General features: G+C 46.6%; 1 protein-coding gene across 3 annotated transcripts in view; it reads left to right on the forward strand.

Annotated features, from left to right (window-relative positions):
- The window catches only part of RAD51B (RAD51 paralog B), a 466,503-nt gene extending 444,528 nt beyond the window's left edge, over positions 1–21,975 (forward strand). For 2 of the 3 annotated variants that reach the window (XR_004080584.2, XR_004080583.2), the window contains exons 13-17: positions 1,423–1,490; positions 1,873–2,076; positions 4,434–4,620; positions 7,721–7,937; positions 21,791–21,975. The gene's annotated coding sequence lies outside the window, so the exon portion shown is untranslated. The remainder of the gene's footprint in view (positions 1–1,422; positions 1,491–1,872; positions 2,077–4,433; positions 4,621–7,720; positions 7,938–21,790) is intronic. The other variant, XR_004080585.2, reaches the window with a different exon arrangement.
- The last annotated feature ends 4,013 nt before the right edge of the window (positions 21,976–25,988 follow it).

The raw sequence follows: 25,988 nt of genomic DNA on the forward strand, positions 1-25,988 counted from the left end.
CTAGTGCCAGCCTGTGTCACGGGTGCCAGGGCTGCGGGCCGAGCTGGCCTCTGCTTCCCACCAAAATGGAAGCAAGATGTTTCAAATTATATAGAGGAGGACATCCAGCTCCATCCTTGGCTCTGTAGGAGGCTGCGATCAGCAGGCAATCCTCACAATAGTCATAGTGACAGAGTTTCAGTATCACAGACTGTCTTATCCTGATCAATGCTTTCAAGGTTAGTGTCACATATCATCCTCACGTAAGGACTACATTTAAATGCAAGATAACACACGCAGGACTATAATCTCATAATCCTAGGATGTCCCAGTCTTCAGTTACTTTACTGCAACTTTGTTCCTCGGAACCAGAAAGCAGCGCACACAGCTCCTGCAGGAGTGCTCTTGGCTCTCCCTCGCAAATGAGAGCATTATAAACCACAGACATGGAGCACCTGCAATGCCCCACAACATCGGTCTTGCTTCCTCCAGCAGCCAGGAGAGAATCAGGGATTTTTATGGCTGAAAAGGGTCTCAAAAGATCACTTAGCCTGGACTCATGTCCCAAGGCAGCATCTTCATACTTACATCACTCTTGGCAAATGATTGTCTAACCTCTTCCTAAACATAGGATGGTGATTCCACACCCTCCTCAGATACTTCTGTGTCTCATTGTCTTTAGTGCTTGCTGCCTTCTAACACCCAACCTCAGCCTCCTTTTTTGTAATTTAAGCTCATTACTTGTCTTCTCCATCATGGATAAGAACAATTATCCCCTTTTGTTCCTGGCCACCTTTCACATATTTGACAGCAGTAACCCTATGTTCCTCATTCTCTGTGGACATAGTCTGTTAAATAAGTAAGGAAGGAGTGGTTTTCATGGCATCAGTCTATTTTCAGATACAGAATCATAGAATGGTTTGGGTTGGAAGGGACCTTAAGATCATATTATGATATTCTCTATTCAATTGTACAAGCTGGTCGTAACCCCCTTAAATCAGACTGACCCAAGCAGTGTAGACTCCCAAGCACCTTTTCTTGATCCATCTTTCCCTTTTTTAGGATAACAAATAGCTGTTCTCTGTGTGGTTCTCCAATCAGTATTGCATCAGCCTAGACCAGCTCCATCTACTACAGGTTCCCTTAATTTGCTGAGGAGTATCATGTTGCACTGTGACGAAAGCTTCACCACCGTCAAAATACAGCACTACTATTGCTTCTGCCTTATCAAGGAGTTGTTTTTATTCTGTCATGAAAGGAAATTTGACCCGTTTTCCACAATTTGTTTTTGACAAATCTCTGCTGGCCATTATTCATCTCTTTGTTTTGTTTTAGGTGCTTACCAAAGTTTGATTGTTTGTTCCAGTATTTTTCCGGGAATTGAAGTTAAACTGAACAATCTGTAATCCCTGGCTCCTCCTTTTTTTTCCCTTTTAAAATCAGGAACTACGTCTGCACTTTTCCAGACTTCCAAGTATGATTTCTGGGCTCTGTAACATCCCAGAAGCCAGGTAAGGTGACGCCTAGAGCTTTTGTGGTTAAATAACTGGCTGGAGCAATTACCCTATGGTTAGATTCATCTGGCCCAACTGACTTGAACACTATCTGAAGGATCTTCTGATCTAGTCTTTGTTATAGTTTTGTGATCTCACCCCCCTGTCACTGACACTGATTGCAGTATTTGTCTGAAGCAATAACATGCACAAAAGGTATGAAGCACACTGGGACTTTAACCCTGACCTGTCAATAGCCTTTCTTCCCCACTGGAGTTACCTGGATCCCCCTCTTGCTCCTAAAGTAGTGATAGGAAAACTACTTGTTATTTTAAAGTTTCTGGCTAATTGGATTCCATTTTGCTGCTTGACCTTTGTGATTTTGTCCTCACTTATCTAGCCCAGCTTCTGCGTGCTTTTTTCCCTGAGGCTGAGACCAAAGAAGAGCTGATGATTTCCCCAAGTTGATTTACTCTCATATCTGCCATGAAGATTCTGGGTTTTGGATAGCCGATGCTTGTTGCTGTTCTCTCCAAGGTGCTTTCTACATGATTAAAACTTCTCCCTAGCCCAAGGGTCAGAATGATATGCCTTTAATTACCAAGTAAGTGGCTTTAATGGAATCACTGTAATTTACCTTGGTCCACGAAGGGTCAGAAGACTGACCTTTGTTTCCACCTCTTACCAACTTTAAGGCTGTGCCTGGGATCATTCAGTGTCTGCTGGTCAGTTTGGTTTAACCTTGTGTCCTTATTGTAAGAGATGGGTGCAAATCACAACGTGTTCTGACCCAGACCTGAACTTTACACAGTCCCAAATGTTGGAAATGTTTGCATCCACCTCAGCTGCTCATCAGAAATACACCGTTTCTCATTTGGGTACTTTTTTTGGTGGCTTCCCTCTCAGCTGATGATGAGGGCAGACCAGAGCGGGCTGAGGAAGTGGGGAACATGTTTGTGTTTGTGTACGCATGAAAAACTCAAAATTCACTAGTCACGTAATCCTCCTAAACTCCTCCCTGTACAGAAACTCCAGCTTACCTTCTGTCGTCACATACCCTTCTCATCAGTAACTCAGGAGCTCGCTGCTTGAGGAAGCTGAAGCAGCAATGCTGTAAATACAGCACTGTTACACTGCTATAATGGTGCTCTTTCAAAAGAGCAGCATAGGCAGCCAAAAGGGGAAGGAGTTCAGGCAGTCTTTCTGTTGCCCAAGAGGAAGTGAATTTCAGATAGTGCTTCAGTTCCCTTTAATTATGATTCACCATAAATGAACAGCTAAAACATCAGTTGATAGTAAGGCCATACAAGCAGGGACTTCCAGAAGCACAGGCACAAAGGAAAAGGCAGAGAAAGCTGGCCCCTTGCCTAGCTGTGAGTCGCCTTCCTTCCCATTCTGCTGCTTTTGTTTTTAGGGTTCCTGTGCGTTTTGCAGTGTCAGCCAGTTGTCAGACAGGAGAAGACAGCCTTGCATGGGCTTTAGCTAAGTGTGAGATCCCAGGCCCCTCCTAGACCCTAGGCTGGGACATGTTCACTACTGCTAGCTGCTGTTAAACCAAAGCAATGACCAAAATCATAAATCAAGTAACAGAATATGCAGCTGATAAACTGTGGTATATAGGAACTTACACAGTATTTATGGATTGTTAGAGGTTAACACTAGAAGGAGCAAACCATAATGCCTGTGTTGGCCTCCTCTAACAGAGTCGTTGTCCAACCTTAACATGGCAATTTTCCATGGTAGAAAAAATACTTCTGTTTCTCAGCCTGGACAAATTGCACCAATGGCACAGTACCCCCTGATCAGCCACTCTTCACGTGCCTTCTGGTCTGAATTTGTTGTGCTTTCAGCCACTGAATCTTGTTTTGTCTTTTACTTCTTCCCCATGTCAACATGCATAAATCATGTGTGACCCATGTGTAAGGAGCCTGATGGCACAGAAGCACAAAATGTATCACATTTAAAAAGTAAAGGAGCAAGAACATTTCCAGCTTTGATAAGGAATCATTGGAGAATACTTGGCAAGAAAGAATTAAAAAAACCCACTGTGCTTGGAAAAAGGGAGAGTTATGTCTTGTTAAGCTGGGAAAGAGATGGAGGGGGCATCAAACAGTGAAACAACAGACAAGTTCTTGACTGTCCTGCACTTTACCACTGTTAATACAGTGGTAAAATGGGTACAAAATGGGTACAATATTACATTAAACCAGATTGTGGTGTAGGGTAATGGATGATCTGAAGTTTCTCCCTAAGAGTACATCCCACTATCTAAAGCTATATTTATGTAAGGAATGCATCTACTGATTCAGGTTATATTAGCAAAACAAGTGTGTTTGCTAGCATGGCTCAGCCAGGCAAAGTAAGGGGCAACTGTGACATCCCCCCACCCCACCTTATCACATATCTTTGGCTACAGTCCTGCTGGCAAAAGCTGTGATAGAAAGATTGGAGGAAGGAGAAATGAGAGTGGAGGATGTGCCAGATGCCAAACACCTGATTCCTCTTCAGAGGGAATCCCTCCACAAGAAAAGCATTGTCTTACAACAGCCTGCAGAAGGATGGGCTGATACCTGAAAGAGATTAGAACAATAAAGCTGCACTCAGGCTGAGCTGCCATGTGGAAAATCCATCACTCTCCATGCAGCAAGGGTCCCTATAAGCTCCTATAGCTGGAGGGGAGGGGATATGACTAGAAGTAGGGGGAGAGATTAACAAAAACATATTTGCACATTTAAAGGCTGACCTTATCTTTGGAAATAGCTAACTTCATCCCTTGCAGTAGAACTGAGCAGTTCATGGGCCTCACCTGCACAGCAAGAGGGGAATTTTGGCCAGAGGGAGGTATTAAGGTGGGGAGAAAGACCTCCAGGCAAGGAAGGCTAACATAATTATTTACAATAATGGATTGCTGTTTAATAAGAGCTGAGGGGTGGCTTTCCAAAACCAAATGGTCTCCTTTAGGGGCTGTGGAAGAAACTATCAAGTGAAACCAGCAAGAATCTGTGTTCTAGCTGAGGCTGTCAGAGTTCTGCAGGGAAAACGTGCTGTTTGCCACCACTGCCCCCTCCCCAGCCCAGAGCAGTGCTGGTCAGCAGGAGCACAGCTGTCCACCCCCTCTGCCCCGCAAGAAGAAAAGCTTCATATTGAGGTGAGTGCTCATCTCATGGCTCTCATGAGCAAGAGGATGTGTGGGGCAGGCTCTCACTTCTGGTCTGTGATCCATCACTCATATAGACTCTCAAAATACAGCTCTGACAAGCAACCTGGCTAATTCTCAGATTGAAGGAGAGAACGCACTGTCAGTTTCTGCTCTCTGCCATTGTCCTTGTTGCCAATGAGGAATTAAACCCTGTGCTGGTTTCTTCTGCTGAACACAGACCTTCTGAGAGGCTTCCCTATCAACCTGCAGCCTCTCGTCTTCTTCTAGCTCTTCTGTGCTCACAGAGACATGCTGTGGTGGGTCTCCTTGCTCTCCTGAGGCAGCAAATGCTGGCCACAGTCAGAGGAAAGGCACTTGCCAGGGATCCCAAGGACAGAACTGCGTGAGGTTTTGCTCGGCAGCACTTTGTTTCAATGCATGAACCTCTCTGAATCATATGCTCGGTCTGGTTTTGTAAAGGCTGGTGCAGATCAAACAAAGTAAGCAACACCGTTTCCAAGGCAAACATTCCATGTTTGCATTCAGATTTGACCTCTATTGTCCCCGAGGTCCATGAGTCTTACTTAACTTTTATCTTGCTACTCCTCAAGAGGCTGGATGAGCTGAGAGGACACAGTAATGGGCTATGGGACCTCTCTCACCTGCAGCCTTCACTTCCAAGTAGCAGCCTTGGCTGAGGCTCCAGCTTGCTTTACAAATATTTAAAGGGCTGTTTTACACAAACTCTCAGGAAAACAGTTGTACATTTATTTCTACCAAACATTTTGCAAGGAAGCGACGCTGCCACCGCTACTTTGATAAAAGAGCTCTCCATCACGGGGGTGGCAGGAAAAAGTGAGTGAAATAAGACAACTCTTCTCAGCTTGCTTCGATTTAATGAGCTCCTAAAGGAGCCTTATTGTTCACCCTGTGCTTTCCCCCATTGTGAACTTCTCAGCCTCATCAAAAAGAGCTTCTTTTCTTCCCTTTTTTTCAACTTCTTTTCCTTTAACTCAGGCTCTGTTTGATCAGCCCTTTCCCCTTTTTTTCCACAATCCCCCACATCACGCTGGAACTGGTACCAGTGGAGCATGTCGGCATGCCCTAGCAACACAGAGATTAAGGGAACTACCAGCTCCAGAGGACGGGCTGGCTCGGACTTACTAATTAACTGCAATGAAAGAAGTGAAAGAGAACGGCCCTTTCTTTGGGATAGAAGAGGCACTAGAGGTGGATGAAGGAGCTCAGCTAAAAGAAAGTCTCCCTCCCCCAAAACATGTCAACATTCAGACCGATCCTATCCTAATAAGACTTTGTGTACGTATGGAGTTTGTATGGATGGGGAAAGCCTGACAGCAGTCAAAGTCTGATGCAGGTCGAACTGAAGTCAAATCACGGCTGACCCTGCCTAGTGTGCAGCACTCTCAGATGGCTGGGACCTGTGCATCAGGTCCAGATGCTGCATTCATAAAGGGATGTGCACGTGCAGAAGCAGGGCTCCCATGCAGGGAGAAAGGCTGGACCCTCCAGGGGTTTGCAATGAAACATGGGCAAGCCTGTCCCCTTCAATCCTTGGCAACCTCCTGCAGCCCACCTTTACTGACCGTACCCCTGAACACCAGGCCACAGGCTCCCTTCACACCAAGCCCTGGTCAGAGCCTGTCTGTTTTCAGTCAGCCATGGCCTCTGCTGGTAAATCTTTTCTGAATGATGAAATACTTGCAGCGTGTGTCTCCTTCCTCACTGTATTTAACCGTTATTTTTTGGGGTTGCTGCTTACGGACGTTTTGCCCTGGGCTGGGCATGGAAGTGAAACTGCTGAAATTCCCTCGAGCAGGGCAGGGTGGCTGGTGTTTCTGGCCCCAGCAGGAAGCACCAGATCTGATGACAGCCATATATGATTATGATTACCAACAGCTATTCTCCAGCCCATTTCTCTAATCCATAAAGCTTACCCAGACTGGGTGAGTTTTTAACAACCTGCAGCTTGGTGGCCTATCCAAACCAAACAGGCATTTCCTGGCATGTGCTCCAGTAAGGCAGCTGGGATGGGGTCCTGCTTATGTCCCAGGAAGACAGAAAAGGGGAAGCCTGGCCACAGGGGATGCCCCACTGTGGTGTGGCTGCTGAGTTGGTCTCCAGTGCTGATCTGTTCCCCATTTCACTCAGCAAATCCTGTAAACCCTCCTGCAGAGAGCACCTTCCCAGACCAGCAAAACCTCCCCAGGGGAGACAAACTGGAACCCAAAAGCTTCATTTTCCATCAAACACAAGAAATGCCATCCCACCGTTCAGGATCCCCAGCCTATGCCAATGCCTGCTGTGTCCCAAGGAGATAGAGGCACCACATGTGTTTCCACCCTCCTGATGTGGGGTGCCTGGAGCAGGCAGCAAGGCCATGGTGGTGGGATTGTTGCAGGAGGATGGAGCAGGCGAGGGGGTTCATGGTCCCTGCCGCTCCCCTGGGATGTGCCGTGTCCCGTGTTGAGCACCAGGAGATGCAATGCAGGGTACAGCATGTTACTAGCCCGGGAAGGGTTAGATGACTAAATAGCTCTTCTCCACCTCTGCTGCTGGCGAGAGATGTACTGTAATCACCGAGAACTTTCCTGGAACAAATGCCACGAGAAAGGAACTGTGAAATCCCATGCCTCGGTCTGAAAGAGGGTTTTCTTCAAGTAAAGCCATGAAAAAACGGTACTATCTTACAAAACAGAGCCATGCCTTTGCATATTTAGCTTTGGATCTCCTGGTATTAGAGACAAAGTCAGATTTTATTACTTTTTATTTCTCTTAGCCCTGCAGCACCAACCCAGACAAGCCATGCAAATTAACTGCACAATCTCTTCTTTCTTGAGCACCAGAAGTGATTTCTATCTTTGTTTTTACTGCATACTGATTCAACCCTAACCTTGCTAACACACCATAGGCCATATAGAGTGTCTTGTAGCTTCATGAAACTTGCGTATTTTATTTTTCATTCAGGCGTGCTGCTTTCCAGAGTTAATCTCTATGGACTTCAGTTAAATTTGTGTGGCCCACTGTTGATTTCACCCTCTTAAATTTTGCAGGACCTTGCCATATGTGTTTGTATGTGATTGTTTTTCAGTGCTGTAAAGACCTGTGCTTGAAATCTGCTACTGCCTGCAACGTTCTGATGCCTGGGAAGGGAGGAAGTGCTCCAGAGCTGCAGGTCCCCAGTGGAAACACAGAAGGGTTAACTGGCTGCTGCCTGCAGAGACTGCTTCATGGAACTCTTCAGATCTTAAATGCTGAGAAGGGACATGAAACAATAATCCCCTAGAGAACATGCTGAATGATTCAAGGTTAGTTAAAAATAAATAAATAACAAAATAACAACTTTAAAATATTTTGCTGTTAACAGTTTAGCCTTTCTTAATATAGCTTGGAGGAGCAGGCTGCTTTCCAAAAGGCCTTGTTATGGTATTTAATGAACCCTAGGGACCATTACACTATAAATATGCATCATATTTGTACAGATGCATTGGGCAACCTATTGCAATGCTAGGGGTTAAAAGTCATTTCCACAGATTCCCAACCAAGATAAACTCATCCACACCCCCGAGGTGAGTAGTATTTAAACCTGTGTTTGTATAAAGAAGGCAGGCAGGCTTTCCAGCACCTGGAAAATGGGCAGGCTTATCTCTTGGTTATCTCTCACGTTCTGCTTTTATGTGTAAATTTGTCTCCCGGAGCAGTAATCAGTTGTCAATGTCCTCTCTGTCTCAGGGTCCCTCACTGAGGGCCAGCATCTCCTCCACCTGCAGGCAGCAGCAGCAGCCATCTCACCGTGCCTCTGGAGGGAATGCATTTGGTTGGTTCCCCCCAAACCACCAGGACCTGCCAGCCAGAGCTGGACAAAAGCCCCTTCCAGATGGCATATGCATAGATGATTAAGACTCATTTTAAACTGCTGCTTGGCTTAACTAAACTAATACCCAGGTAATGGAATATTCTAATAGTACCTGAATTAAGGCAGGATATTTTTAACTCATACATGTGTGTATAAACACACACACACCCACGGAAATATAGCTGGGGTGACTCTGTTTTCTGAGAAGACTGTGGGTTGAGACCAAATACGGAAAACATTACCCAGAAAGTGTTGGAGAAAGAAGGAACATAAAACCCTACACCTCACGTGCAGTAAAAGTGGCTGCTACATCCGTCACACACACACAAACAGGAACAGCCTCCGTGGTCATGCCTTGGAGAGAACGCTGGAGAGAAACACATTACCTCACAAATGGGATTTTAGACAAGAGCCCAAATATCTCACATCAATCTGCTACAACAGATGGAGGCAAAATATCTAACTGCTATGGGCCAGCACACCAGGGCAATGAACAACCCTGCAGAGAGAAAGTTGGGGTTTAACATTGCAAGCACTCAGGCCACCTTGTTTAAAAGCTATACCATGCAGTATAACAGCTGCGAACTTCAGACTGCTTTTTCTCCCTGGCAGAACAAGCTGCTTCTTGCTTCCATCTTCTCCCATTTCCGCATAGCCCACAGGCAAACCGGAGTGCTTTTGGTTCAGAAAGCAGAGCATTCCTTCCCAGCATCAAAGGGGCATGGAGAGCGTGTGGCGATCGCTTCACACACACATCGAGGTGCATTTTTTGCTAGAGGCTTTCAGAGCTGCCTGTGCGGCTACTTGCCCCTGCCTGTTCAGCTCATCAGCACACAGAGGTGTGTACGGCCGTTAAACTAACATTACATCACCTGGGATGCTGGAAGTGAGCTGCCTGATTCCTCACATGGGGGATGCGAGGCTCTGCCAAGTTCCTTGGGCGTCACTTTTCTTTCTTCCTCATTTCATGGGTTGTGTTGGGGTTGATGTTTTTTCTCTTTCAGTATTTCTTCCAAGAAGGGATTAGGTGTGATGGGTGTGGGGTGGATTGCACCGGCACTGCTCTGGGTGAAGGAAAGGGATCCATCTGTAGGAAAGACATGGGTTGTTTATTAGCAGCTTGGATGACTCCAGGAATCCCAAAGCAACGTGCTGGACACCAACAGCATGATGACTGCGCAGAATTACCCTCTGCATAGTGGCAGAGCAGACCCAGCTTTGGGCATCAGTGTGGCTCTGAGAGCAGCACTTCACCTCTCTGATGGAAAGCTTTTGTAAAAGATCAAGTGCCCACATGGGACTGGAATAATAATAATGATCTTTTGCACTTCAGTATAAAAAAATCAGGTGTAAAATCAAGCTGCTGATCAGTGGTCACGTTTATTGCCACACTGAGTCCTCAGCTGCTGTATTCCATTCAACAAACTATTTTGATGCAGGCCTGATAGCACCAGGAACACAGTGCTTCATCTTGTATTTACCCACAGGAAATGTGGAAAGTCAACAAACTGACATTTTTGTGTCAAGACCCATGGAAACTGCTTGCTGGGATGGGACAGGACAGAGAGGGGTGCTAAGGGAAACCGGCCCCGGCCCCGAGTGTGTCTGGAGCAGGGCACAGCTCACCCCCTGCACGCTGGGGAGCTCTGCAGGGCTCAAGGGAGGAAGTAGCTGCAAAAGCTCCTTTTTCTCAGTGAACTCAGCAGCTGCACCTCCAAGTGCACAGCTCTGACCTATTTCACCAGTCACACACACCAGTTCTGCACTGGCGTCAGCACAGTGACGTCAGTGGGATTACTCCATCCCTGCATGAGAAAACACTCAGGCCCAAAGAAGATTCAGTGCAGAGGAAGATGCTTTTTTGACACATTTCCTATCCCAGCCACCACTGCAGGAGACCAAACTAAGGTTTTGCTACATGTTCATTCATTTTATACATCAAACATGCATCCACATGTCTTTTGGGAGCTCTCAGCACCGAGCCAGAATACCTGCCCCTCAGTGTGTGTGTTTACCGTGTCTCTTACTAAGAGATCCCAGTCAACAAGTGACTGAGTTACAATGCCTGATCTACCTAAGTAACACAAACACTGGTGCAAGTGCACTGGATTAAGAGCTGCTGGGGTTAGAAGAGGTGCCAGAGAAGCGAGGGAGCCCAGCCGGGAGCCCAGGCTGCAGCACCATGCGGCCATCGCACCTTGTCCCTTCCTGGTCAGTGTCCCCAGGACAGTGGCAAGACCCAGCAGAGGTGACTTTCTGGGATCCAGAGATAAGCAGGATATAGCTCCCAGGAGATGGAACAGGAGGAATGCATCCGAAGCCTTTCTTGTTGGTGTTATGTTGTACGGTCTTTCTTGCTTTTGCCTCCTAATTGTGCTATTTTTTGTCTTGTTTTGTTTTCTTTGTTTTGTTTTCTTTCATCTGTTTTTCCTGCTTGTTATGCTCATGCCCTAAGCTTTTCTTTCTGCTCTGGATGTTTTGTTTCCTTATGACCTCCTAGATCCTTTGCAGCTGCTTTACTCCCTTGCCTCTCCCCCTGTGCTTCCTGCCACTAGTAAGGTCACACATGTCCTTTTACTTCTAAGCTCACTCTGTTCTCGTACCTTCCATTTTTCACTGTTTCAGAATTTCCTCCCATACTCTTTATCCGCTCAAGTCTCCCGTTTGTCAGTAGGCAATGCAACTTCAGCCAGCCTTTCAGCTACCAGTTTAGGGGATGCTGGAAGCCAGACCGGCACAGTTTCTGGAGCACATAAAATGAAGTAGAAGGTGAGATTGGAAAGATGGCCAGAAGCAGAGCAAGTCTGTGGTGTCAGATCAAGGAGATAAAACCTTTTGTTTCAACTGATACTGCTGCCAACAGCAATCCGGTCTACTGCTGCCAGCAGATAGGTGTGCCACCATGCCTCAGCAGGCAAGCCAAGGGATTTTCATACCTCCTGCAGCGAGGATCCAGATAGGCTGTACAGGCAGTTTAAACCTAAAGCCACCATTGCTGTTGACTACCCGTTACATAAAGCTATGCTCAGAGCTCAGTAAGATTGCAAAACCAAGCTCCTATATTTAGAAAAAGCCAGGCTTACGTTGCTGGTGAAACCTTAACTCAGTCCATGCACATGTTGCAGCACTTTCTTGCACAAGACCCCACAGGAAGCCTGTTGCAGAGTGGAGCCCCGGGATGCAGGACAATGCCTGGGGGCTGGAGAGAGCCCTTCTGTCCTTACTCCCACCCTGCACTTCGAATGAGGCAGGCGCCTTGCAGAGCAAGTAGTATGTGATCACATAATTATAGACTGTGCCATGATGCATGCTCACAAAAGAGCTGAATTAAGGCTGAACAGGCAGTTACAAGCACCATTACATCATTAGACTAATCTGTCCTTGGCTGGCCATGAAGGACCTCATCCTGTTCCCACTGAAGCCAAAAGACCATACTTCTATTGACATGAGTGGAAGCTGGCTTGGGCTCGCCCGAAGGCTCATTCATTGCTGTTAGCTACTAGCTGAGGCTGTACCCTTGAACGCATTAAACTTTTCATGCATAACTCATTCACCACACCTAACATTTACACTTTCATTCAAGTAGAGACTTCAGCCTGGGTGCTGTGGGTGGTGGAGTGTGAGGGGAACTTGCTCTGCCACCACGCTCGCCCTACCTGTTCAGCCTGTTGAGTTGTTAATCGCCCTCAGTGGCTGCTGGCGGCTGAGCAGGAGTTGCAGAAGGGCTGCTCCTGCCCTGCTCAGCCCGCAGCCGGAGCGCTCCCAGCCGCAGCGAGCTGGTTATGTCTGTTTTCCCACCCTGATGCATACAGGAGAGCAGGGCAGCGGTGGCTGGGCAGTCGGGGCTGGGATGCAGTGTCCGGTACACCCTGTTCCCACCAAGCCTTGCCTTCCCAAGTGGCAGGGGATGGCAGGGGTTGAAGGGAGATGTGAGCCACCTTAGCATTGTGTTGCAAGGCCAGTGCCATGTTCCTTCAGGCTAAACAGCTGCTGTGCTGTGGGTTAGCTCCCCAGAGCAGATCTCCTTACCTTTACCACTTCCCCAACCTATCTGGCTTTCCTTGCAGGACACTTGCCTAAATACATGCACTGTTTCCCACTTCTGTGTCCTTCATTTTAACCCCAAAGTGTAATTCTTGAGAAGAGGACTAATGTCTCAGATCTACAGAGGGCCCTCCAGTGCGGGCCAACCCAAAGGTGAGCAACCTTCACGTGTGAACGTGTCTTAACCTCAACTCTCTTGCTTGTTTCTTCCAAATATTGCACACAGTCACTGGAATTTTCCTTCACAACAACCTCACAGGTGGCCTTGTATCACCTCAGGAAACCTCTTGCCATTTCTGACATCTCTGCCCCCGTGGCTTCCCGTGTTGCTGATTTTAGAGTTGCACACATCAAAGTGATGAAGACACACCTCACTCTGGGGACAGAGCAACATTATCGCTCCCAAAAAAATCATGTGCAAACTGCCCTGTTCGGCCACTGCCCTTGAGAAATGAATTATTCCTCAATCTGACAGGCTGAGGATGCTTTTCCTGTTATTTCATCTAATGTTTTCCTTTGCTTAATTTAAACTGATCTGGTTTAACTCCTTTTTTCTTGTGTCATATGAAAGAACTCCATCATCGTCTTCTCTTAATCCGTGAAGGAATGGCTGAGGTCATTCTATATTACTCTTCATAACATCATTTTGAAAGATGAATGCAAGTGGTTTTGGATCTACATTTTACACATGCAGAGGGAGAGGGTCAAATAAAATATAAAATCAAATACAAGAAACTGAGAAGAAAAGGAGTGGAAAGGGCAAAAGAGAAACTCAAAAATAGACAAACCATATGTACACATATGCGAGTTCATGTACACCAGCATGCTCAGGAATGCTCTCACCATCACCCAAGAAGCCTGATATTAGGGCAGTTGTTCAGCTGTTTCTAATATATAGCACAGAAAAACTCTAGCTGGAGAAACATTTGGTTTTAACAGTGAGTCATCCATGAGAAAAATGTGGGTGTAGCTTTCAGGAAAGGGGCCGGGGGGTGGGGGGGGGTTATGAACTCTAATTTTGCAACCCCCCATATAGGAAGATGCATGAAGTTGATCAAGACACAAAGCTGTCTCTCCCTTCCAGACATGATGGAGGGTAATCAGCTCCCATTGAAAGCCTTATTGCACCACTTGCCCTGTGCTGGATCTGTCCTGCCCTCCAGGGACCCCAGAGAGGGTGGTGGGAAAGCTCTGTATTGGCCCCACCAGGGTAGCCCCAGGCACTGCCACCACAAGCTCTGGTACCAGCCTTGGGAAATGCCTAATGCAAGGGCCAACCCATACATGACCTCACCTTGGGTGCTGCTGATCACCTGGGATGTTTTCCAGCACTTCCCTGATCAAGTTTTTATACAGATCTGACACATCTGCACTTATGCTCGTGTTTACCTGGGCACTGGCTGGTCTTGAGGGCCACACTTCTGCTGTTCGATAGATGACTTTAAATCTGGAGTAATTCAGATTGATTTTGTTGTCAGTGAGACTTGGTCATTGACATCAGGCCCCCCAGCCCTGAGGGTTTCCTTCCAGTCCCTTCATCAGCACAAGTACCAAACACGTACCAGGAGCCATTATCCCAGCACATCTGTAGGCAGAGGCTGGGAACTGTAAACACCTTGTCAGGTTGTGAAATGCCCATTGATTCTCCTGACTGTAAACACCATGGGAAGAAAGGTGGCTATAGCTTGGGAATGACAGCCTGAAGATCAGGCTTTCTCCCATGGCCATCCTGTAGCCTTTCTACGGGATTTTAAATGCAAATGTCCCAGTTTTCTCACCAATGAACCTGAATGACTAATATAGACCAGCTGTTCCAGGAAGAGGTGATCACCCTTCATGGGTGCTGCACAGAGCACTCTTGATGGTTAACAGTTTTCTAGTGGGCAAACCCATTGAGAGCCAGAGTTACCTTATTGGTAATTATTCCCTGGTGTGATTTAAGGGGGAACAGCTAAGAATGGCCACAGAGTGAGCAGCAGACTACTTACTAGGACATAAAGCATAATGGTAAAATCAATGACAGTGTCAAACTGCCTCCTGTGGGAAAGGTAAGAGCTCCATTCCATAGGCTAATTGAAAAAAAAGGACTAGCTGATAGGCACCACCACCAATATTTTGTAGACAATGGTGCTTTTTGACTTAAAATGGACTTTCTGGCTTAGCAAAGGGGAAGCTGACTTCAGTAACTGTTATACCACTGTGACTGTAGAGAAATGCTTTTTACAGTAATTACATTATTCCTTATATACAGCAGGGTTAGTGAGAGAGAATTCATCTCTGCGTCTTTTCCGTCTGTTAAGTTCCATGGTTTGTGATTCACTTTAGAAAAACAAGGGTGGTTGAAAAAATAAGTTGTTTTCAGCTGTGTGGTGATGAAATACAGTAACTGAAAATGCTGTGGGTTTTGAGGTTGGATTTTGTGATTAAAATATTGTTAGGTTCAGGATAGCATTGGTTGGTAAAATGAGTTACTGTAAGACATTGTGCTTTCACCTCTAGAAAGCCGAGTTCAAGCCCTGTTTAAGATCACAAAACCAGTAAGTTGTTCAGGATGATTAACAGTTTCTGAATGGGTCTGAGGCAGGACTTGAACACTCTGGAGCCAGGAAGGTTCCCACGACCTGTACCACTGCTCTGTGGTTCCAGCCTCAAGTAGAGCAGGGTACTGAAGGCAAAGGAGACCTCTCCTGGTGTGGAGACAAGGCGGGCAAAGATCAGTGCTGTAGGGGATGCTCTGGGTGCAGATGAGGGCTGTGCTGCCACTTGGTTGTGGCAGATGCCAAATGAAGCACATGCTCTGTGCAGGCTACTTGCACCAATGTTTTGTCCCAGTCGCCTAAGTCAGTCTAGAAATACAGTGCAACATGGGAGGCTATTGAACATTTCATCCTACCTGAGGTATCCTGTTCAATCCTTAAAGCAATGATGTTTGTCAAGAGCATTTTGCAATTTGTTTACGTTAAACATCGCAAGCTGCTGATTCAAACAGCCACAGAAACACTGCCAGGAACCCTCTCGAATTCATTTTCCCCACACGCTTTCAGTTTTAGCCTATCTTAACAAGATGTGTACTCTCATCAAACAGGCATCTTACACACATGCAGGCCAGACAGCTCTAATCAGCTTCAATGCCTTCCAAACTGCTGAATGCAAAACAGTGCAGCAAGCAGATTTGCACCTCTGCTGTCCAGCCGCCAAGGTCAACCCACTAGCCAAGTACCACTTGCACTTGAAATAAAGCATAGATAGGGCGTAATAAGTGGTGCATCATCTCTGGTCTGGTGCTCTGCAGTTTACTTTAAGTGCAGTTAATGTGGTTACTGTCAGCAGAGGTTACAAATCTACCCATGAGTTAATAGCTGTGTTCATAAATTCTTATCTAGATATCTGGAAATAAAACTGAGCTTTTTTTCATAACATATAATAGAGCATTTTCTGTTACTTCTGGGATTTTTTAAACTACTGTCACAGGGTTATTTTCTTTGTGTTTTGGGGTTTTTTTCTTCCATAATTTTAATGATTCCTACAACAAAACAAGAATTTGATCCCATTTGAACTTGAGTACCATTTTGTACTAAAATACTTTCTTGTAGCCTTCAAAGATACTCCTTCAGTTTCTAAAGTTTATCTGTGAGGTTGGCTCACACAGGGAGCTACAGACCCATTAAAAACCACAACATGCTTCCAAAGTGCTTTAAGGAGCTGGGTATTATTTGATCCATATTTTGGACTGGTCCCCACCATTGCGTAGAGCAGAGTCTGGCTTTAACCCATCTCCCTTACAGTAATCACCAGCTCACAGCAACATTCTTAGGAACTTTACTCAGCTCAGCTTAGATAGGCAATGCTGCAAAGGAACTGTATTTATTTACTTTTTCTTGAGTAAAGAAAAACCCACCCAAGGCTCTGGATAACCCAAAATGCAATTATCAAATCCTTTCAATTTCTGCAATAAGAAAATACTGAGTTCAGTAAAGCACCAGTCAGGTGGCACTGTCAGAAATCCCTTTCAGTGCTTCTCTAGCCCTGGGGAACAGACTCATTTCTCCCATAAAACTTCAGTCTCTCCAAAATTTGGCTTCAGGAGTAACCCTCGAAAACCAGCAAATTCCAGCCAGTCCTAGCAGAGGCAAGGGTTTCCAGCATCCCAGCATGTCCTGGTGCCCCTACAGTAACTGTTTTCTAGCGAGGGGGCTCCAGGGCAGCTCCTGCTGCAAGCTGCTGTGACAGTACAGAGAGGGAGAGTCAGATGCCCGTTAAAGCCAGCTGTGGGCCATTCAGATTTTTATAGGCACTTGTAAGCCATCAGAATACATCCTGGGGGTCATGGGTGTCATGGAGATGGGCTCCCAAGGAGATGACCCCTTGAACAAATGCATAGTTGTGCTTCTGCAGTAGCTGCCATCTCCAAGAGGATTTAAGATGTGACCTCAGGAAGGAGCATTGCAGCAGTCTGAAACTGCCAGGTTGGGAATTGTGGATAACACCCTGTCAAATGGCAGCATTGCAAAACCATGGCATCGCACAACCCTTTCCATCAGAAAGTTTCCCACGGCATCATTTGCTAGACCTTTGCATCACTGTTCCTTGCACTCTCCTAGGTTAAGTCACTGCTTTCCCAGCATTCTCCATGAGATAACATTGCACACCTCCAGGGAGTCTTAAAGCATTCTTGGGAAGCACCCACGCTTGGCCACTGGCAGATAGGGATTCCCAGGTTAGATGGCCTTTTGGCCTAATCCAGTACATCCTTGGCTCCACCTGGGGCAGAAGCCCCACTTTCCTCCCAGGTAGCATTGGCTTGAAATGGAACGGAAAGGCAGAGGGTGCATGATGCTGAGGCAGCACAGCCTTCTCACCCAGCCAAAAGACACAGTGTCCCCAGCAGTGCCGCAACACCTCCCCACCCGGCAGCCACAGCCTCGCTGCAGCACCAAGACAAAATCAGCAGTGTGAGAGGAAGTGTGGTTGAGAACACCCAGGACACCGTGTTCCCGACCGCCCGGCTGGCGCTGGGGCAGGATGGGGAGTGCAGGCTGTGGGGAGGTGACGTGCTGCTGCAGGCGGGTGTCCTGCCCCTGCTGCCAGCACCACCTGCCACTGATGCAAGGAGCAGCATCCTGACAGACACAGCCAGCTCATCCAGCCGCCCTCCTGCTGCTGATGGGTGACTGGGTGCTGGGCCCAGCACAGTATGCTCCTCTCCCTTCCCAACTCTGTTCTCGGGGTGTCCCAGGGGGCTGCCACCACCTCGGTGGCTTCCAGCCATCTGCAACACCTCTGTCAGGAAAGATGGGCTTGCAAAGGCACTTCTTGTGCTCCAGGGCACGGAGTGGCACAGCTCCCAGAACCCAAGCGCAGGGTGATGACTGAGGTGTCACCAGTCCCTCCCATTACGGACAGGTGTACGCATGGCACTGCTATGGTGGCACTTCTCCCAGTACCTGCAGCTAAAATGATCTCCATCATACAGGTTAGGAATTTGTTTTCCACAAGGGAAAACTGGCAGAGGCCATGACATCCTAAAAGCGGGACCAGACCGAGATGAAGTGGAGGTATCTGTGCAGAGGGCTCCCAACAAACTCTTACTGCTTTGCTGCAAGGTACAATTCCTATTGCATCTCTCTGTGCCCCTTTGTTTAATTTAAGTGTACCAATGCAACCTCACATCACAGGCATGGGAGCCAAAAACCTCAAATTGGTGCTGAGTCACAGGCAGCAGCCCAGCAACAACTCAGCACTTCAGCTCCTGGTACCACCAGATCCTGTCACAGCACAAAAGCTGGGACAAATTCCAGCACTGGAGCACTACACCCAGTCGGAGCCATGTCCACCCATTGTGACTCTGAGCAACAGGGATGTTTTGCAGAAAACATCCTGGCAAGTATCTCAGAGGGAAGATCCCTGGTACGCATGGATGGTATGGGCAGGGAAAGACATGGAGGGTGGGAAGGAAGCAGGTGCTGTGGGCAGCTGTGACTCACCACTGTGGATCCCACACAGCTACCAGGCTGCCTGTGCCAGAAGAGCTGCACTTACGGCCACATGTGCTGTCTCCCGTGGGCAGAGCTAACAACAGCAGAAAAGCTCCTTTCAAGGGAAAGGGCCAGTGTTCATGCAGGACTCGTGCTTCTCCCTCCCAGTATGCAACTGGTGTTGAGAAAAAAATCCTTTAAACCTTTTAAACTCACACTTTCTAACAGGTTTGGGGGTTTTTTAGTCCTTTTTTTTTTTTTTTTTTCATTTGAGAACACCTCAAGGGAAATTCTGAATACCTCCCTGTTTGGGAGCCGCATATCCTGTTTTATATCTGAGCTGCAGGAGCAGAGCTGTGTGAATAATTGATTAATGTTCCAGGCAGATCTCAAATAAAAAGAATTGAGTTTCTTCAATGAATGGAACCTGCTTCCCACCCCCCACCTCCCCCCAGATCGAGTAATTATCCATTCAGGAAAGTACCCGGTGCTAATTTCTCCCCAAGTGAGTTGTTTTCTTTAGAAATTATTAAAATGTAACCAAACTAGAATTCAAAAAATCATTCTAAAAAGAAACCCAGCATTTAGACACTGTGTTTAAGCATGGCAGTGGTTTTGAGCATCTTCTGCTAAAGCTATTTGCAAATGTGATACAGTTTTGCTGGCCTGAAGTAGCACAGAATCAATTATCTGCACAAAATAATGTGCCCAGCACTACTTGAGGTTGTTTTCTTAGTACAACATTATTCAGGTAACACTCATGAAAAACGCTGCTTTGACGTACATGGGAGCAGAAGAGCTTTGTTTGATCAATGCTTCACAGCGTGAAAAGAAGCAGGGCTGACTTTCCTTCTCTGTTGTCAATGCAGCTCCTTGGCCAGGGTGAAGGGGAATTCAGTTTCCATGACTCATCCATTCCTGGGCTGCTGCAGAGACAGCCCGCAAGTGGTCGATTGGTGGCAATTGTCATGGGGAGGTGGTGATGTGGGTACTCAGGGCCATCAGCATATTTCACAAGAGCCATTCAAAGGCCCTTCCTTTTCAGGAAAGCAGGACCAGAAACTCTAAACCTGAAAAACTCCCTCTTTATTTCTTACCAACCCCCTATCTCAACCACCTTCTGTTGTGTTGCTTATTTAAGAGCTGTATTTGGTAATATTTTCAGCAATAATAAATCAACCAAACTGCTAACTGAATAACATAGCAGGGCCAGGTAGGGGTCAGGGATGTATACAGCAGGAAGAGAAAAACAAGTGTGCTTCAGAGGAGTATTTAGAAAAGCATTGTAGGAGCAGACATTTCAAATTATTCCTATCTACTAATGAAGACTTTCTGTAATCCTTCGCTCTCTGCCACACTGTGTTCTCTGTGCTCCTTAAAGTTCCTAAGGACCAAGAAATATGTTCAACAAAACAATAACAGCATGCCTCAAAAAACACTTCAGGCTCTCTACACTTGTTCCGGGAGGCTTCCCACAGTCCCACAACAGAGCTGGGTTTATCTAATGCTCTATCTGAAGGGGCAAGCCTTATTTCCACCAGACCTCTTTTCCAAGAGGCCCTTCCCTTGAGCCAGGCCTTCACTGAGTTAGTAAAAAGATTGGGTTTTTTTCTTTTTTTTGGGTAGTTTTCAATCCTCTGGCAGCAGCAAAGGTTTGTAGCAGTTTAAAGGGCCAAATATTCAGCATCTCTTCTTTAAAGTTCCCGCTTTGCTTTTTGGGAGAGCTAGGAGACGTCTTTTAAACTTTTATCAGGAACACAAAAAGCAGACATATGGCAGGTAATTCCCATGCACACGCACGTAGCCTCAGCACACTGCATACTGTGACAACAGCAAAACCTTTACACACTGCTGAAGCAGCTCACACTCATAGTTTGGCTCGTTAGTCATCCTGTCCCCACCACTGCTGGAGATAGGCAAGCGTTACGGGAGGGTAAGAAACCATCCGTTTATGGGAGCATGGTGAGGATCCAAGTACTGTCCTGGAAGGCGGAGGCTTCTTTTGTAAGCCAGCTCCCATGAGGCTCCCAGGCAGGGCAGCTCTTCAGACCAGCACCAGTCCTGCCTCCTGAGGAACCTGTCCCATCTGAGCACTTGGACAGGATATCAAACCAGAGTCCACTAAACACATCAGCTTGAACCAGTTTCCTCAGCTGTTGTCTCAGGGAATTCACTTTGTTCTGGCAGATACATAGAGAGAGGACCTGAGGGTACACTGCAGGTCCTGTTGGCCAAAGTTGCTGTGCCACCTCACTTTCCCATGCTGGAAGAGGGGATTTGTCATCAGCAGAGAACTTGGCCTTTGTGGTACCTCCAGACTTCCACCACCCCTTTACAGCTTGCCTTTTAGAATCACAGAATAGTTTGGGTTGGAAAGGGCCTCACGATCCTCTAGTTCCAACCCCCTGCCATGGGCAGGGACACCTCACAATAAAACATGTCACCCAAGGCTCTGTCCAACCTGGCCTTGAACACTGCCAGCGATGGAGCATTCACAACCTCCCTGGGCAACCCATTCCAGCACCTCACCACCCTAAACAGTAAAGAGTTTCTTCCTTATATCCAATCTAAACCTCCCCTGTTTAAGTTTTAACCCGTTACCCTTGTTGTGTCATTACAGTCCCTAATGAATAGGGATGCACATTCCCCAAATCCATGCCACACTGGCAGACATCTCACAATGCGCCACAGCACAGCGGGAAGTGGGGAAGGCGTCATCCCCCTGCCTGGGGTCACAGCAGGGCAGTGTGTCCCACCATGCCATGCATAGCCCCGGGGAGGTGGGTACTGGGGTCTGAATGAGGGCTGTAAAAGGACACTTAGCATCCATGTGCTGGATGGCCTTCCTCTTGTTGCTATGCATGCATTCAGCATTTAAATCCGGCTTCATTTACCTCTGAAAGCTTGCTTTGCAACTAGAAAAAAATCCAAACACTAAAAGCAGATTTTTTAAGAACAGTTTTGTAGTACAGCAAACTCCAAGCAGGAATAGGCTCACTTGTGCTGGGTGCAGTACAAATAAAAAGGCAGTTCCTGAATGAATATGGACCCATGTGGTTGTCTTTTGTCCAAGACATAAAGTGGCATTTCCGTAAGACTGGTAAACTTTTTCCATGGTGCTATCCAGGTCTGAAATAAGTGGGGTGTGGTAAATCCATGCTGACGTAAATGACAGAAGGTGTTTTGAAGAACCCAGGACAGAGAGCAAATTAAATCAGAGCAGCCTGGTGAATATTACACAAGAAAAGCCTACTCTATTTTCTGTTTCTTGTTCTTGTGATTGCAGAAATTCCCCTCAAATGGGCGCAATGAGGCCAGGAGGCCAGTGCCAGCATGCTTTGCCACTGTGAGCCAGCAGAAACCAAACAAGGAGACTGGCAATGTGACTGTGAACCAGCTAACACAAAGCTTAGGAACTGGAAATTCAAAGATCAGCGGGATCAACAACTGGCCCATTTCTGATATGGGATAAACAAAAATCACAACTACATCAGGGTCAGCTGGGAATGGGACTCTGCACCAAATCACCAGTGGCAGTTTCTCTCCTTCAGGCAGTGTTTTGGTTTGGGCTTTTTTTCACCCCTCTCAAAGCTACAGAAAGCTGTGGAGCAGACCTTTTGCACTTGCCTAGGACATAAACCTCCTCTTCTTGCTGCATTCATTTGCTAAATAGCATGGTAGCCTGTGAGAAACATTCTGAAACAGCTGTTTGAACTTGATTTTTATGTTCTTCTTCCTCTAGCAAAGTGCCTTCAAGTTCAGTACAAACAGATCAACAGAGCCAAGCACAGCTTGTAGCCTAGCTACAGAATTCAGCCTTTGCTCTCAACTACTGAGGTTTTGGATGATGTCAGTCTGGTCTCCTGAGGGCTGCTGTTGTCATCAGATAGTGAGGTCGATAAGGCACATGTTATGATGAGGCATGCTGTTGGGTTTAACCATAGTATCGTGCATGAGGTAGCCAAGAGAGTGGTGCATTTCCTGGTACAGTGCCTTGATAAGGCTCTTGCTGCTTCACAGGTATTTCCACCATGCTGTCCTCAATGTTCAGCACGCAACAGATTGAGGACAACCTGAAAGGCCGAACAGTGCCACGGTTCAAAAATCCAGTTCCTCTATCAAAAACATGTTTGGGACTTCTTGTTTCTTTTCCTGATTTCAATTTCACTCTCACCTCACCTTTCTTTTCAATTTAACTTTTTACAAAGTGAGTAGAGCAGGACCCAAAACAGCTGTTCAGAGCTGGACAAAGTATAGCCAGTTTTTGGATCAGTTTTTTTTCCTAGTTCCTCACCTAGTACTCCCCCATTGCACTGGGGAAGCACCTGAAATCCAGCACAGCCTTCAAGGTAGGGGCCTTTGGCTGGAGTTGAAGGCTCCAGCCCCTGCCAGAACTTGTTTCCACACTGTTGAGATGCTCAGTCCTGAATTGCGGCTTCTTCCTCTTTTCCTAGTTTACTTGATATTGAATATTATGATCTGTTTTACTAGCAGACCAAATGATAACAGTTCAGGACCAGTTATGTGTCTCAAAGACCACTAAAAAGGAATTTGTACATTGCCTTTAGCAGGAGTTAGACTGGATTTTACTTTTTTGCATTCCTGTTCCTTGTTTACTTTTTGTATTTCACTTTGATGGAGCAGAGGAATAAGCTGGATTCCCAGTCACCCCTTGCTGGCAGCCATTGGAGAGTCATGGCAGTCCTAATCCTACCAATGGGACCACACAGAATAGACATGTAAAAATTGAAGTAATCCACACTTCCACCATCTGGCCTTTTCACAGTCAGTCCCTATGTACCAGAAAAAGGTGCACAATGTACTTTTAAAAAAATCCTAATTATACAAATTACCATCTTGAACCACACTGCCCACCAGCTTTTAATGACGAGTGAGCCCATTTCACTACCTAAATAAACCCTCTAGAACCCAGTGGGGAAGTTCAGTGCCTGTGTGTTATTGTAGCAGCAAAAACCTGACCTGGCAAAGGCATGATCTGTGCTGTGTGTGAGACCTATTGCAGCCTTAGCAGTGAGACGAGGTTGGGTAGGTTGGTACTTACAGCAATGCATGGGTGTTGGGTTTTTTCCATCCCCCAGAGGAGATGAACTCAGCACACCCTTTGAACTTCTTCAGGACTTTTAGAGAGTAGCTCATTACAAGCTTTTTAGGACATGAAGGACAGGAGGTCCTAGCCCTGCAAAGGACAAGTGAGGCAAAACCAGAGGACACCCTGCAGCAGCAAAGCTCATTTCAGCCTACTGCAGGAACTTGGTGGTCTTCCAGCTTGTGGCATGGTCCTGCTGGTTTCTGCTTCTTGGTAGATCTGGTAACCTACAGGGCCAGGAGGCAAGTGACTTGCCTACACATTGGGGAAGTTTAAATCCTTTGGTCTAGCCCCTGGGAGAGACAGCACACATCCTGCTGCCCCCGTCTTCTTGGAGGAAGGTGCAGGCAGAGGTACCCCCAGACAGTGAGCAGAATGTTAGAGCCCTCGGCTCAGAGAGCAGGTGCTAAGCATGGTGGGTGGAGAGCAGGGCTGCAGGCAGGAGGAAGAAGCACAAGGAAGTGAAATGAGCACCTGATTGCCATTTGCCACCAGCCTGCTCATGCCACACACTGCTTAGGCTTGTCTGGGGGAACGGGGTCATTCACTCTGCCCTGGCTGCCCCTGTCACCTCCACTTCCAGAGCCCCCTTGGTGGCAGGTTGGCCATGGTGGGCTGCTCTCCTCAGCCAGAATTGTGATGGGCACTGCAGGGGCAAAGAGCCTTTCCTCTACCCCATGAAGCCAATGGCCAAGGGCCAGCCCCACACAACAGGCACTGTGCAATCCAGAGCTCAAACCCATTCCAGACAGGTTGCTTGCTGCCTGTCTCACCTTTTGAAGCCCTCTTAAGCTCCCTGTTCCCTGTAGTGCTCAGAGAAACCATTGAGTGGACTTGGTATCTGAATAGAACCAAAACTGCTGTCTCGCACCCTCTGACTTTGCCCACCTAAACCTCGTGCACCCGTCTGCTGACTTTCCTGGGGTGCTCAGGGCTAAATTGCTTGTGGGACACAGGACTATGGTCTTATCAGAGGTTCTGACTGATAATTGTCATGACAGAGGCACACACCAAGTAAGGAAAAAAACAGGGGAAGAGCAGATAAAGACCCAATAAACATGCTGTGGGTCAGCCATCTTTTTACACCAATTTTGATAAGGCCTCTTATAAAAACTGTTAGAGGAAATAAATAGCATAACCCAAAGAGCAAAGTTTTTTTATGGACAATAAAGTAGACACAAAGACATGATAGGCAACAGTGTTACAGGTTACCCCTCCCTCCTGGAGTCAGGAGTAAAAAGGACCCAAGGACCTGTGCCATCCTGTCCAACTTGCTCGCAAAAATACAGTGCAGGTACCATTGATGGAAAAGTGTTTATCTGATACTGCTGGTTGTTCAGCTCATCTACTCCTTATGAGAATTTAGATTAATAGTTTCTCTGATTAGCAACTAAAATAAGATTTTATTGCTTTTTTTTTCTTCAAACAGAGCACAGATTCGATGCCTAAATCCTAACACAGGTCAAGAGCAATTAATGAAACCAGCCAGGCTGCCTTTCAGCTTCCAGATGAGACATGTTGGAGAAAATATTTCACTTGCAGTGCACCCAGAGGTGATCCAATATCCCTGACAGAGAATTATCACTGCTTTGTCAAGAAAACCCCTTTTCAGGGCAGAACCTGACTGTCAAATATTAGAGATGTGTTGGCTGCTCATGGGGGATGCTGGATGATTTAGTTGAGTTACATAACTTGTCAGAGTTATTCAGAATGGTGAAGCAGCATACAGTGAAAGGCTTGATGTACTTTTCTATACCGACCAACACTAGGAAACCAGGGAAGCTGGCTGCTGATACAAAAGGGAGATGAACATTTGTGATGAACAAGAAAGGACTGTTTCTTTTCCCACTGCATGTTTGCCCATTGGAAATGAGCTGATCAGGGAGGTCACAGAGCCAATTTCAACAGTTGATTTTTTTTTAAGGCTGGATAATTTTATGAGCACTGTTAAGCACTGTAATTTATGTAAACCGAGATAATGGTAAGTAGAAACAAATCAACTCATGTTTCAAAGCTTATGTTCCCCAGGGACAGGGATGAGTGTCTCTCCTTCAGGAAGGAAAACTGTAGGGCAGAAGCAAAGCGTCCTCAGAGCACACTGGCAGGCTCCCAAGGGTCCTGGGTGCCATGAAGCACAGGGCTAATAGCAGAGCTAGATACTATGCACACATACGTATTCATACATACAACCCAATGGGGATAAAGTCCCAAGATCCAGACACCCATCACTGTTGGTCTGTGTGAAGGGAGCCAGGACAACCCTGAGTAACAGGGCAGGGCCCTGTTTGGCAGCACAATACTGTGACAAGAGGTCAAACTCTGTATCCCATTGTATTCCTAACAGAAACAATATAATTTGATATAGTGTTTTTTTCCT

This window comes from Melopsittacus undulatus, chromosome 4 (assembly GCF_012275295.1).
Source record: "Melopsittacus undulatus isolate bMelUnd1 chromosome 4, bMelUnd1.mat.Z, whole genome shotgun sequence".
Taxonomy (NCBI): Eukaryota; Metazoa; Chordata; class Aves; order Psittaciformes; family Psittaculidae; genus Melopsittacus; species Melopsittacus undulatus.